Raw genomic sequence first — 16366 nt, 5'->3', positions numbered from 1 at the left:
GTGACCTAGTACACAGTACTGCCACCAGAAGGCGCCGACGTCCTTCCTGTGACATAATCCAAGATGGCGGTCTGGAGCAGTGAAATGGCAGGAAAAGGACTCAGCCTGTTTTGGGCTACTGTACAGAAGAAGAAGTGCACTTAATTTATTTTTGGACCAATTTATTTAGGAATGCATCTGACATAGTATATTTATACAAAACACTCATTCTGAAGAGCTTGGGTTAACGCTACGCAACACACAGAGCTGCAAACAGCTTGTGAATCACCGATATAATGCGGTACACTGATGTTCAACACAAAAACAACTCATAAACTGTCGGAATTGTGCATAGAATTTATTTAGGGGTGGATTTCACGTGGTTTATTTATTACACTGACACAAAACACTCACCCTAACGAGCTTGGGGTCTCAGTAAATAGTCTATAGCCATGCGAACTACTCGTAAATCACCGAAATAATGCAGAACATTGATGTGAAGAGCGTCAAACAATTCGTAAATTGTCAAAACAATGCATCTAAAAAGAATCTGCAACTATAGAAATCATGCACTGCACACCTGTTCACAAAATAATGAAATAGACACCATAACAACTTGTAAATTGTCAAAAGATAATGCATATGTAATGCTATGCCAACACACTCACAACACTTAAACAGCCGAAAATAGTAAGGTGCAGAAACACTCAGTGCACATAAAAAACGCTTTCGAACTATAATGTATCACAACTATCAGAGACTCCAACATGCACAAGTGCTTTGCAGGGCCAGCTGGACGCAAGCCAGCACTGAAATGCTAGCCATTTGCTCTTGTGCTGCTGCCGGCGGCAGATGAAAGTCACGTCTACAGTTACAATTCTTTGAGTGTTATACTGATGTCACATCTCTATGTAAATAAGCGCCAAGTCACCGTTTGAACTGCATGCACATGTTCACTGCTGCTGGTGTGATCCCTCTCTCTACCTGTGGTCCAGCAAAGACCTAATTGCCGAGTGACTCACCCTCACAGATGCTGCAGAAATCTGCTCCATTGCTTCCCAGAATAACGTCGACTGCTTTCTCCATAGCGATCCTAACGGGATATGTGAGCTGTGTCTAGCCGTGCACGTGTGCTTACCTGCCCAACATGGCTCATGCATTGCCATGAAATGTTCCCGCAGTGACCAGGACCTGTTTGTGAAAATAGCCCAGAATAACACCAACAGCATTCCTCCTGATGGTCGTAATGAGACATCATGTGTTCCCTTCCTGGAAATCGTGACGTCCTGCTCTCAACATATGTCTCAGAAACGTTAAATGTTCTCACTATTAAAAGCATTAATCATGCCTGTGCATGCTCTTGATAACATAGTTAATCATAAAAGCATTCTTGTTGTTTGGAAAGAGAGCACTGTCTAAACAGAGATTAGGGGGATGGGGGGAGGGGGGGGAATCAGAACAATTACGCTAACAGAATTCGAAGCACTGTCCTACAGAAGAGAAAAAATTGTTCAAATGGCTCTAAAAACAATGGGATTTAACGTCTGAGCTCATCAGTCACCTAGACTTACAACTACTTAAACATAACTAATCCATGGTCAAGGCAGGATTCGAAACTACGACCGTGGCAGCAGTACTGTTCCAGACTGAAGCACCTAGAACCACTCGGCCACAATGGCCGGCTTACAGAAGAGAAAAATGGCGAGAATTTTCGGTATCCTACAGCTACCGGTCTGGAGACGTCCTAATGCCACAGTGGCAGATGAGTGACGGCATCCCCGCCAGAGGTGGATGGTACACTTCAACTTGTCTTTCAACACTTGCTTTCTCACAACTTTCCATGTGTACCTTGCCTCCACCTTGTTCGAATCAGTTTGTAGACGCTCCTATGCCCCAGCACAAAGGATGTGTTGTGAATGAATGGAGCATTCTGATTGGCTCTTATTGAATTTACCCTCAAAATTACTGATGCTGCTGGTGTGGAAGCAATGTCCGCCTTTTTTTCTTTCTGCGGACGAGACTTACAGCGGAAAAAACTATTTGTGCAGATTACCATATTGCACCTACAATTAAACCCTGAAAAGTGGCCTACAAATAAGGAAAGACGCTTACTCAATTACACTGCTCTGCCACTGAGGGCGGAAGCTTGAATATTTGAGTGTGAAACCGATCTCCAACCCTGCAATATATATCACCGTGTACCATGTCGATGTAGTAAACATAAAATTTGTATCCTGTACCATATAAAATCTCCCCTTTTACATCATTCGCATATCTATCAACCACCAGACACTCATACATATACCGCAAAGACAGACGGCACTGTAGATACTCCTCGTAGCACTAGACATTTTCCCGCGGCTGATGGTCACAAGTCATCCACTCCCGATGCGTGACCAGAGCGCCCTTAGTGGACTGAAGTCACTCTCAGAACTGTTCTACAAATTCTGGGTCAGCTCCCCTCGGCACAAATGCGTTACTGTTTCTGGACCCGACTTGCTTGCTTGCTTGCTTTTCTACATACATTGCCAGACTCTGGGATTACAAGAACACATGTATTTTAACATGGTTTGCCATAATATTACACCATTTACACGATACTTTTACATATGAAACACATAGCAGTATCCTACCGATCGCTCGCATAATATTATTCCAAAGATATAGATTGGAAATTATTTTTCTACAAACCCGAAGCTTTATCGACTTAGAGCATGCTGTAAACCACTGAGTAACTAGAAACTTACCCTGTCTGTGAAGACCTTTATGTGAGAACTCGAAAATAACAGAAAAAAAACTAATATTTCCACTTGAGAATACCGTTGTCGGTGTTGTAACAGATTCCAAGTCATCCCTATAGTTGAAAAAGTCAACTAAGGTGTTTCTCTTGTCTAGAGAACCACCGAACGTCTCTTCCACCTGTCTTTCACCAGCTAGATGCACACACCACAATCGATGTTCCCTCAACTAAATAAAGGTGCAAAATGTGGAGAAGCAGTCAAACGAGCAATTTACATGGGAGGGAATAACGGTCCAGCGTAACCACAGGTCCATATTGAATCTTCTCAAATTTCCATGCGATCGCAAAAGCTATCCAACACATACTAAGTATTAGTTCGCTTTCCGGTCGTCTAGAGGACGACACGGCTAAGGCATCTACATTCCTACACCCCAACAGGCCTCTGCATTCAGACAACCCCTACCATTAGCCAGAAACGTGAATCATTCCCGCCACAGGTCAACAGCGCTGCACGCCAAGCATGCATAGACAGAATTGTTCTAGGAAAAGTACCGGACTTATATTTCATCCCTTTGCTTGTAATTAAATATTACGATTGCGATATCAATTGGATGGCATTTGACAATGAGTGAAGTATCGGAAACACACCCTGCTGACGGCTGTGGTTCTGGAAATAGATATATCTGTACCATTCTTATGACTTGACATACTCTTCCCTTTGCTATCACAGTATTCCATGTCAAATCCATACCTTCTTTACGACTGGACATAGTCATTTCCTTTGCACATATCAGAATACACAGACATACTTTATAAGCCTGATGCTCATGGGGAACCTATCACGCACCATCTACTACTGAGTACAATACTTCGCCAACAACTGATTGCTGGCGATACGAAATAATACTGACCGAAAATCAGCAATGGATAGACATGTCTCGTAAGTTCTCTTGCGAGTGGTATACACTGTGTCTTAGAAAGAGAAGCGTAATCGTCTTGCAAACCGCCAGATGTTAAAAAACACAACCATAAAACCATCACAAGCGATCTTGGTTCTATAGGTGCATACAAGTATCCATGTTAAAAGCTATACTGGCTTTATAAATCTATGTATGGCATTACCTCTGAATGAGGTGGTTTTTTCCAGAGAAATACCGTGACACTGATTATAGACAGTGATCGCCGGAGTGTATAGTATCAGACCAACAGTGTGGTTACAAATCACCGACGGAGAAACCTCATAATAAAATTACCGAATTTTGAAAGTGATTCAGCTAAGGAGCATTGTATGAAAACGATATCTGCAACTCCCTCACGCCGCCCTCACTAGGTATCTCTCCAGTATTTGTAACACATTCTGTCTCGATGTCATGTCAGAGGTTTCGTGATATATCCACTGGGTTATAGGCGATGGTTGATTGAGAAGGATCACTAGTAGATGGCGGGCTGATTGAGGTAGTAACAAATGTACACAAACTTTTCAGATCTCTAGTGCTACGCTTTCAGTAGAAATGTTGTCTAGGATTTGGAATCAAATCTTTCCATTCAACCACATGCCTTTGTTGGATCCTATGGAGAAGTCCTTTAATGATTCTGGCACTCTCATATCTCGAAACGAGTCACCTTTCTCGAACCTATCTGCTACAGTAAAATTCCAACGTGCTTTTAGCTAGTCCCTATGCACCTTGCAACTGCCCCTCAGGCTCTGCGCTACCATCCCTGCAGCTTCGCGCATGTGATTGTTTCAATGTAAGTCGGAACTAAGTAGAAGTTAAAGAAATCTATATTTATTACCTTCTGCAACCCATGTATAAACAAGCTAAGCTGAGTTACTACGACAGTACAGTGTTTTGACCATTCGATAGAAACATGAACTGGGAGAAGGAGAATGATTTTGCTACTGGACCGTGGCGCATCTCCATACTACATACAAGTGCCACAGATCCGCGTCCCTCAGGGCCCATTCACACCCATTACCCCAACATGATATCTTCGTTATTCTGTACTATCCAACAGAGAAATACTACTAACTGTAAAAGCTCCACTAACTTCATCACATAGAGAGCTCGATAAGATTTTTCCGCATCTGTTTCCTCCCATATATGGAAAATAAATACCGTCTGCATTCCGGTATTGAGCATATGTGACAATCCTATTAAATATACAGGCATTGATAAATTGCATGGACCAGTGTAAAGGTGCATCGCCTATACTCTAGGAGGATGACCTTCCCCAAAACCATCGTATTAGTCGAAGAGAGCGCCCCCCCCCCCCCCCTGTGACCCTGTTTCGTTGCTTGAAACATTGTTTTTTTTCTGCTGTAACACGCTTCGTACACTGCCATACATTTTGTTTCTCCCGCCACGACTTCGAGGTCTGTTTCAGGTTCTAAACTGATATTAATACGTTCAGATCCACTGCTCCTCACAGAAAACTAGACGTCACACGGTATAAGTCATGTTGTTACTGCTGATACCAAACACACCACACACAATGGATGATTTTAAATAAAAGACAATTACAAAATAAGGAAACTGCAAGAGTTTGGCGGCGTTGTGCAGAGTTTACAAACTGCTGTCCGAAGGTGATTGACGATCTCATCTGTCACAGTGACGGAATAGCTTATGACTCTGCGTTCCGTTTCCAGTGATCCCTCATATTGCAGTCATGTACGCGATCACTGTTCCGGTGCTAGCCACCTCCAAAATGTGTTGCCTCTCCACCAAAACTCTTTCTCCAACTCAAACAAGTGATGCAGAATACCAGTGGATGGATTGGATGGAAAAGACACGGTCGATGTACTGTAATAATAAGCATCACTGTTGATAGACGAACAATATTAGCAATTTTACAATAATTTCATCAGTCGTTGTCATCAGTCTTCTGAGTAGTTTGATGCGGCCCGCCACGAATTCCTCTCCAGTGCTAACCTCTTCATCTCAGAATAGCACTTGCAACCTACATCCTCAATTATTTGCTGGATGTATTCCAATCTCTGTCTTTTCCCTCTACAGCTCCCTCTAGTACCATGGAAGTCATTCCCTCATGTCTTAACACATGTCCTATCATCCTGCCCTTTTCCTTATCAGTGTTTTCCACATATTCCTTTCCTCTCCAATTCTGCGTAGAACGTCCTAATTCCTTACCTTATGAGTCCACCTAATTTTCAACACTCCTCTGTAGCACCACATCTCAAATGCTTCGATTATCTTCCGTTCCGGTTTCCCCACAATCCATGTTTAGCTACCATACAGTGCTGTACTCCAGACGTACATTCTCAGAAATTTCTTCCTCAAATTAAGATCGATATTTGACAGACGACTTCTCTTGGCCAGGACTGCCGTTTTTGCCATTGGTAGTCTGCTTTTGATGTCCTCCTTGGTCCGTCCGTCGTTGGTTATTTTACTCCCTAGGTAACAGAATTCCTTAACCTCATCTACTTCGTGACCATCGATCCTGATGTTAAGTTTCTCACTGTTCTCATTTCTACTACTTCTCATTACCATCGTCTTTCTTCGATTTACTGTCAATCCATACTCTGTACTCATTAGACTTCTCATTCCGTTAAGCAGATCATGTAATCCTTCTTCACTTGCGCTCAAGATAGCAATGTCACCAGCGAATCGTATCACTGATATCCTTTCACCTTGTATTTTAATTCCACTCCTGAACCTTTCTTTTATTTCCATCATTGATTCCTCGATGTACTGATTGAACACTAGGGGCGGAAGGATACATCCTTGTCTTACCCCCTTTTTAATACGAGCACTTCGTTCTTGGTCGTCCACTCCTGTTATTCCCTCTTGGCTGTTGTACATACTGTATATGACCCGTTTCTCCCTATCTCTTACCCCTACGTTTTTCAGAATTTCCAACATCTTGCACCATTTTACGCTGTCGAACGCTTTTTCCAGGTCGAGAAATACTATGAATGTGTCCTGATTTTTCTTTAGTCTTGCTTCCATTATTAACCGCAACGTCAGAATTGCGTCTCTGGTGCCTTTACCTTTCCTAAAGCCAAACTGATCGTCATCTAGCGCACCGTCAATTTTCTTTTCCATTCTTCTGTATATTACTGTTGTAAGCAACTTGGATGCCTGAGCTGTTAAGCTGATTGTGCGATAATATTCGCACTTGTCAGCTCTTGCCGTCTTCGGAATTATGTGGATGATGCTTTTCTGACAGTCACATGGTATGTCGCCAGCCAGACTCATACACTCTACACACCAACGTGAATAATCGTTTGATGCCAATTCCCCCAAGGATTTTGGAAATTCTGATGGAATGTTAACTATCTCTTCTGCCTTATTTGATCTTCATTCCTCCAAAGCTCTTTTAAATTCTGATTCTAATACTGGATCTCCTATCTCTTCTAAATCGACTCCTGTTTCTTCTTCTATCACATCAGACAAATCTTCCCTCTCATAGAGGCTTTCAATGTATTGTTTCCATCAATACGCTCTCCCCCCTGCATTTAACATTGGAATTACTGTTGCACTCTTAATGTTAGCACCTTTAGTTTAAATGTCACCGAAGTTTGTTTTGACTTTCCTGTATGCTGAGTTTGTCCTTCCGACAATCATTTCTAATTCGATATTTTCAGATTTTTCCTGCAGCTATTTCGTCTTAGCTTCCCTGCACTGCTATTTGTTTCATTTCTTAGCCGGCCGCGGTGGTCTAGTGGTTCTAGGCGCTCAGTCCGGAACCGCGCGACTGCTACGGTCGCAGGTTCGAATCCTGCCTCGGGCATGGATGTGTGTGATGTCCTTAGGTTAGTTAGGTTTCAGTAGTTCTAAGTTCTAGGGGACTGATGACCTCAGATGTTAAGTCCCATAGTGCTCAGAGCCATTTCATTTCTTAGCGACTTGTATTTCTGTCTCCTTTTTTGTACTTCCTCCTTTCATACATCAATTGAAGTATTTCTCCTGTTACCCATGGTTTCTTCGCATTTACCTTCTTTGTACCAATGTTTTCCTCTCCAACTTCTGTGATAGCCCTTTTTAGAAATGTCCATTCCTCTTCAACTGTACTGCCTACTGAGTCATTTCTTATTGCTGTATCTATAGCCTTAGAGAACTTCAACTCTATCTCGCCATTCCTTAGTACTTCTGCATCCCACTTTTTCGCGTATTGATGCTTCCTGACTAATGTCTTAAACTTCCGGCTACTCTTCATCACTACTTTATTGTGATCTGAGTCTATATCTGCTCTTGGTTACACCTTATAATCCAGTATCTGATTTCGGAATCTCTGTCTGACCATGATGTAATCTAAGTGAAGTCTTCCCGTACCACCCGATCTTTACCAAGTATACTTCCTCCTCTTGTGATTATTGAACAGAGTATTCCCTATTACTAGCTGAAACTTGTTACTTGTCCCAAGTCCATATTCTCCTGTAACCTTTTCTTCTACTCCTTCCCCTACAACTGTATCCCATGACTATTAGATTTTCATCCCTCTTTACATACTGTATTACTCTTTCAATATACTGATAAACGTTATCTATCTCTTCGTCTTCAGCCTGCGACGTTGGCATGTATACTTGAAATATCGTTGTCGCTTTTGGTTTGCTGTCGATTCTGATAAGAACAACCCTGTCACTGAACTGTTCAGAGTAACACATTCTCTGCCCTACCTTCCTATTCATAACGAATCCTACTCCCATTATACCATCTTCTGCTGCTGTTGATGATACCCTATACTCATCTGACCAGAAATCCTTGTCTTCTTTCCACTTCACTTCACTGACGCCTACTATATCTAGATTGAGTATTTGCATTTCTTTTTTCAGATTTTCTAGTCTCACTACCACGCTCAAGCTTCTGGGCATTGCATGCTCCGACTCGTAGAACATTATCCCTTCGCTGATTATTAAATCTTTTTCTCAAAGGTAACCTCCCATTTGGCAGTCCCCTCCCAGAGATCCGAATGGAAAACTATTCCGGAATATTTCTCCAATGGACTGATCATCACGACAGTGGATACATGTTACGTGTCTTTAATGCAGTGATTTCCATTGCCCTATGATCCTCATGCCGTTGTACATTGCTGGTTCTTCCGTCCTTAGAGGCAGTTCCCACCCCTAGGACAAGAGAATGCCCTGAACCTCTTTCCGCTGCTCCGCCATCTTTGAAAGGCCGTGGGCAGAATGAGGGTGACATCTTATGCCGGAAATATTCGACGGCCAATGCTGTTAATTAATCAATATTTAAGCAGCAGCGGGATTCGAACCCGGGACCGAAGACGTTTTGATTATGAATCGAAGACGCTACCCGTAGACCTAGACTGCATACACGTGAATAATAAATGTATTTTCTGATAATAACGTCTTACTAGTGCCTTTCTGTGATCAACAGACGCTCATTACAGCATTGCCCTTCACGCCATTCCCGCAACATTGGGGCCTATCTTCCGACCTTCTATAATACCCACACAAACACACACACACACACACATACACACACACACACACAAACACACACACACACTCAATACGAGTGTATATACCGGGTGTCTCTGCCAAGATTTGTAAGGCGCATTGTCTCAGGTGTTTTGGCAGATACTTCCAATTTCGTTTTTGAGATGCGTGGGTGGAGTCAGCCCAAACAACTGCAGCTCGTCACATCTTTCATGCGACGCCCAGTGACAACAGAAACCGTTTGTTTTGTTTCCCATCACAAACAATATCATCTTTAAATCGGAATTTTACGTGCCCATTCGACAGAGCTCTCCTATAACAGTCTAGTTCCATATTCGTTTTATCGATTTGCAGGAGCACCAAATTCGAAGAATAAACAGCTATCCGGTAGCGACTCAGTAGCGCTGGGTGCTTGGCGGTAGCAGTCATTCCGGACTTGGAAAGTGCTGTCGCTGCTAGACTATTTGTTATCTTCTTGTTTTTTGTCACTGTTAACACATATCGGGAATCTAACATTATACTAGACTAATGGCTCTGAGCACTATGGGACTTAACATCTGTGGTCATCAGTCCCCTAGAACTTAGAACTACTTAAACCTAACTAACCTAAGGACATCACACTCATCCCTGCTCGAGGCAGGATTCGAACCTGCGACCGTAGCAGTCGCGCCGTTCCGGACTGAAGCGCCGAGAACCGCTCGGCCACCGCGGCCGGCACTAGACTAATCTGAGACAACTCTATCGAATGGGTAAGTAAAATTCTGCTCTAAGAAATCATTTTCCTTATAACGGGAAACAAATCTACGCTTTCCTTCGAAACTGGGCGTCACATTAAAGACGTGGTGTTGACTCCAGCTACACGATTCAAAAACGAAATTGCAAATATCTGCTGAAACACCAGAGGAAACCTCAGTTCTATGGCTCTACGGTATCTAATCATCAACGAGTGATTCCAGCTGGATATAGAATACCAGAAGAAACTTGTGTACTTCCTTATTGAATTGGGATCATTATCAATGCTGCAGGTTACACAGCATTAGAGTGATGTTTTATGGAGGGGAAATTTTTTTGCAGTGAGCTTAGTGTTGATGAATTTAAACAACAAATTGAATAATTTAGAAGAACAGTTTATAGAGTGGGAGTGATGATCAATTTTAATGTGACTAAAATGTTATATAAACAAAAAAATTGTACAAATTGCAATGAAGTCATAGAACAAGCAGACGATTTTTTATATTATATCAATTGAAGACAGGAGATCAAATTAAAAAAAGAGAAGAACGTAGTAGCGGGGTGTGGTTTTGGTGAAATAAAAATATTTCAAAACTTCAATTCCAGTACGCCTGTAATTGGAAATTTACAATCACTTTCTATTAGAAGTTTTGAGTTGTGGCTCCAAAAGGTGGCGGTTTGGACGTGTAATCAGGCGAATGTATTACAGATGTATCAAAGAAGTTCTCTGCTGGTGTCTAAGATATAGGAAAAGTTTGAGACAAAGACTTTATTGAAGGTGATGTCAGATGGCGTTAGATGGAAGTGTGGTGTTGAAGACAGTAATGCAGGAAAAAGTCTAAAGGAGATCTTCATCCAGCAGTGAACGTATAACGGTTGAGGATGATGATGATAATGCTGAAGATAATTGTCTTCTTCTATTTTTATGTTCATATCACTTTCAACGATAACCCTGTGTACACCCGCCTGTACTGATATAAGTGAGAGTTGGGTAATTGTGCACAGCAGACAATCGTGCGCGTTCAATAGCCTATTTGAAGCATCTAATTAACATGATTACTTTCGACATCTGCTGCACTCTTCTGATTCTTGTCAGTAATAAACAGGAACAAGAACAGCTATAGAATTCGTGATCGAGAGGCAAATAAAACAGACCAAATACTTTCTATTTTTGGCGGAGAGAAGAATGAGAACGTAAGCTTACATTTATTACTGACTTACTTTATTTGAATATGTTACTGAAACTTGCAAATAGTTTTATCATTGCGTGAATTCGCTTTCTAAATATAAGAGTTCAAAATACAGAATCTCATCGTGTTAGTACGTGATGGCATAGTGGGATAATACTGTGCTGAAAGAGGACAGGCGCGCAACTCCGTGAAAAAGGAGATGGGAGAAACAGGAAAGAAGACGAAAGTAAGGAATAAAAAGGAAAAAAAAGAAGAAAACGAGAAGTAAGGACGGCACATCAGAATCATTGGATGTTTGCAGTACTTTTGGTGATGAATTTGACGAAGACTACTATAACTAGTTTGCTGGCATATTGGTATCACCATCTACATGAAGTACAGCAATTAATGAGGCCCATTCCATCTTTGTAGAAGCAAATAAGGACTAGGATCTGCTTGAAATCATGCTGCATGTACTGGAAAGACACCCCAATAAAGACACTCCGGTAATTTGCGCATCCAAGAATTCTAATTTAAAAAAATTGTTAAAATATCGAAATGAAAGTGATGAAACATTCTATGTTACTACTGAAACACACACCAATATTCTAATTTCGTAACAGAAACAGGCAGATAATTTAAGTGACGATTGTTTTTACTCACGTTTATTTAATAGAATCTCCCTTTCTGAATAGCAAAATTCAACAACTGTTGCTGGTAATTACACCTAGCAATGGAGAATTGAGCTCAGTAGCATTATAGTGATATTTGCAGTTCACCTTGATTGTACTGATTTTCACTTTTAAATTGATTCAGCATAGAAACTACAGTAATCTTACATACAGTCAGTTTTAGCTTATTCATTATGAAGGTGACAAAATAATAAATTCTGCTTAAGTATGCATTATTCCTCCAGTTACCCTCTTATGTGATATTCTCGACCCGCTCTAGGAGTCTGAGGGCAGATTTACAATTCTAAAGTACAATTGGAAAGTAATCTCTTTTCTCTGTTCGTAGGTGAAATGAAATGAGAAAGCTACTTTGAATCAGATAGTACTGACGCTTGATATACTGCCTGAAACAATGTACCGACGTGATGTTCGGAACGAATGAACGACCGCTCAGCAACGGGATTAGTCAGTTAGCAGATAGTGAGTGGACCAGCAACATAATGGCGAAACGAAAGGATTTATGGGCGCTTGATAAACGACAGACCGTTGGGGCCGCGAGGACAGTGTCCCATCTCTGGCGAGCTGTTGGAGAGCTGTTAAAGTGTACCGAGATTGATCTCGACATACGGAAACAATGGACTGGCTGTATAAACGTGGAGGGTCGCATAAGGGTTATAGTCGAGTTGATTCAGGGAGTAGTAAGTGTCAATAGTCATAGCTCTAGGCAGCAACTGAGCACTCAGTACGTCAGTGATGAATCGGTAAACATCCCTGCCGTTCGTGTGGAGTTTCCTGGCGGAAATTCGTTGCCTCGTTCGCACCAACAGATCGATGCCACCGTCAGAACAATTCATATGCTGCAACGACCACGCAAATTAAATGGCTGACGGGTGGACGAAGGTTTGTCGATCTAACGGGTCACATATTTGAATGTATTAACAGAGCAGTGGTGCGCATTATAAACTGTTAACCGTTGTAAATGACGTCCAAAGAATGGTTGGCTGTTTTTAGACCTAGGACTTCCTAAACCTTTACGACACACGGTGTTGGTTTCCGATATATGCCGCTCCATGCGGTTTTGGTATATTTGATAATGTTTCACTCTGACTTAAAACCTAAACAGTGATGGTATACATCCAGACGAGACCACACGTTGCCAGCGTACTTGTCGTGCTCACAAATGACGCGAACAACACTACGCAGATTTTCGTGGTAAATACACTTTTTTTAAGTGAACCATTGTGTATTGTGTATTGAACCGGGGACCTAGAAACCACAGAGAGGCTTCGTCCCGCCGTAGACCTCAGTGGTTCACAACCCTATAACAGGCCACAGCAGCCCACCCATGGCGTGCACGTACGTGTAAACAGTGTTTGCGCAGCAACCGCCGACATAGTTTAACTGAAGGGGAATAAGGTGAACCAGCCGGCATCCACAGAAGGAGATGGAAAACCGCCGTAAAAACCTTCCACAGGCTGGCCGGCACACCGAAGCTCGACACTAATCCGCCCGGCGGATTCGTGCCGTGGACCGGCACGCCTTCTCCCTCGGGAAGCAGCTCCTTAGTACTCGCAGCTATCCGGCCGGGCTAAGTGAACCGTACTTGAGTTCTCTTGAGTACTTGTCAGAATCCATTTAAATGCTCGTTCGATATCTTATTTCATATCCGCGACGTATTCGTAATGTACTGAATGTATCATAATTATTTTATGTCGATCCAAAAAATTATAAAGAACAAAACTCGTTCTTTATTCTCGTCTTGTTTTAATAACACACTTTTTAAAGAGATACTGATGTGTGATTTGGGTCCAGAATTAGAAAACTGCTTTGAGCACACTCTTGAAAATATCAATGCACTTCCTGTAAGGCATGCTACTGGGAGGGGGAGCGGGGAGGGGGGATGAACGTGGTAGGGGGGGGGGGGGCAGCGGTACTTCGTGATTCCTGACAATTATTTTAAAAAAAATACAAATTACGTTAATTATTGCTGACTTTCACTCACAACATATTTTTTACAGAGAGATTTACGTGTAAGTAGGGTCCTGAATCTGAAAATTTTGAATATAACATTCACTGTCAAAAGTCGCATCTACTTCTGAGACTTCAATTTATTGGTTAAGTTTAAGAGAAAAATTTAAAACATTTATGGAGTCTGTAGAAGACTTCATCAAAAAGAATAATTTTTTTTTAAATTTTAAAACTCAGAGTACTTTATTAGATTACAATATTTTCAAGAGGAAGATACGAAGTACCTCCCCCTCCCCCTCTCCCAACCCCCCTCTCTCCTTGCTATTGCGATGATTAATAGCGAATTCTGACACCAATGAAAAAAATACGATAAGTCAGTAAAAAACATTAGACTGAATATGGGTCCACAAGCGAGCCGTTTGCGAGGTAACTGCTGAAGGTTCAAATGGCTCTGAGCACTATGGGACTTAACTTCTGAGGTCATCAATCGCCTAGAACTTAGAACTACTTAAACCTAACTAACCTAAGCACATCACACACATCCATGTTCGAGGCAGAATTCGAACCTGCGCCCGTATCGGTCACGCGGTTCGAGACTGTAGCGCCTAGAAACGCTCGGCCACACAAGCCGGCGTAACTGCTGAGAACTGATCTCTGCTAACAACTCTGTCAGGCGTGAAATTTGTTTAAATGTGCTCCAAGGTTCGGCCAGCCGTATGGACAATTGCTCCATCCTGTTGGAAGTAACTTTAGGTCTTTTCGACCTACGTTAATGCTGCCACATATGGTTCGGGCCACTTTTATTTGCGCCACCCTATACCAACTGGCACAAATGTATTTGACGTGTAATCTCAAAGATTAATTCTACACCTAATTGACCTCGAATCTCAGCCATACCTACCTTAAGAAGAAATACTATACTAACTCAGCATATTACATCTTCCAGTTTGCAGTACAAGCTTACATGTGCTCCACGTGTCCCTCTCATATTCGAATGTAATAGTGCATTCGTCTGTGCAGCGAGCTACGTAGGAATTCTTTCAACAACCCCCGTCCCCCCCTCTCCCCCACTTCCCTCCACCTAGATCATCTCATAATTCATGACAAGTGTGCACAATACTCTGATCCAGTTCTTCAAAAGTGGCAACGATAATGCTGCACAAGTTGACAGTATAGACAGAAACCCAGATAAACGAGGGCAGGTGACCTTGGAGGTTTGAGCTATCCATCTTGGACAATACTGGCGTGTTAATCATTGTCTTATATCAGGAACAACACGTGCAATGCTCTATCATGCGTGTATCAGATTCCACAAAAATGAACCAAATTTCAAATAAATTTGTACTAACTAGGACAATATTACATACTGAAATAAGTGGCTGAGGAGGTGAGGACGACTAATTGATCACTTCAGTGGATGAATACCACGCTCGAACTCTTACGGGAATTGGGAAAATGGCGCAAGTAATGAGGATAATGGGCAAGACGCACTCCATTAGTAGTGCGTGGATAAGTAAGTATAATTCTATAGTAGTGTGTGGATAAGTGGAGAATTTGTATCTGACAGGAGGCAAGCTAGGGCAGTCAGTGTATTTGCAACGACCACTATGTGCGCATAGCGCAGTGGTCACCGCGTTTGCCTAGTAGGTAGGACACACGGATTCGCATCCTGATCCGGCACAAATTTTCAGCTTTCCCCAGTGAGTTACATCAATGCCCACTGGCAGCTAAGAACATTAATTCCTTTGTCTCTTGATCGAAATGTTTTTGTTTGTATAGTCGTATACTTCCAATCGCGTCAGTTTTCGCTATGAACTATGACAGGGGCTAATTAACAACCAGCGAGGCATTAGAAATGTGCCTGGAAGGAAAAAAGGAGTATTGTTGTTTAACCTTACATAGAGCACGTCCTCATAGATGGACCAATCCCTCAATAAGGAAAAGGATATCGGTGGTTGCCTATTCAAAGAAAACTTTCAGAATTTTAATTTAATTCATTTAGGGTAACCAAGGTAACACACACAGACACACACACACACACACACACACACACACACACACACACACACACACAAACATCTGTGTGTGTGTGTGTGTGTGTGTGTGTGTGTGTGTATGTGTGTGTGTTTGTGTTTATATGTTTCGTTTGTGTGGAGAGATTTATTCATTGTAATCTATGCTCCTACGACGCTATACGTCACTCACAAATTACGTCTTTGAGCCTTTCAGAATTACTGACACGAACTTCTGTGCAGCATTCAAATACAATGTCTACAATGGAGCTCTTACACATTTTATTTACTGCGTTCAATACGTGGATAAGCCAGAGAGGATTACAGATACGCCGTGTTTGGCTAGCAATTGACGCTGAAAACACTGCTTGGAGGTAGATTAAAAAAAAAGTTTCAGAATTCTTTAATAGATAGCTTCTAAGATTGGAAGAAGATGATATTCTTTCAGAAAATGTTTCACAAAGCGCCTGACAATGTTTAATGTAACTTTACAGATTACAGGTCGGCAGCAATTGCGTTACAATTTCTTTTTACTTTATACTGTTCATTCTTTTTCTTATTATTACTATCAGTAATTCACATAATACATTGTGCCCAACGATTATTATGCTTTAGTATTTCTGGTGGGAAGTGCCACTGTTCTATACAAGGTTGCACACTCAAAGGATAGGTCTAAT

The sequence above is a fragment of the Schistocerca piceifrons genome, chromosome 4, assembly GCF_021461385.2.
Source record: "Schistocerca piceifrons isolate TAMUIC-IGC-003096 chromosome 4, iqSchPice1.1, whole genome shotgun sequence".
Classification (NCBI taxonomy): Eukaryota; Metazoa; Arthropoda; class Insecta; order Orthoptera; family Acrididae; genus Schistocerca; species Schistocerca piceifrons.
The sequence above is the reverse complement of the archived record's forward strand: the minus strand, read 5'-3'. Positions refer to the sequence as shown.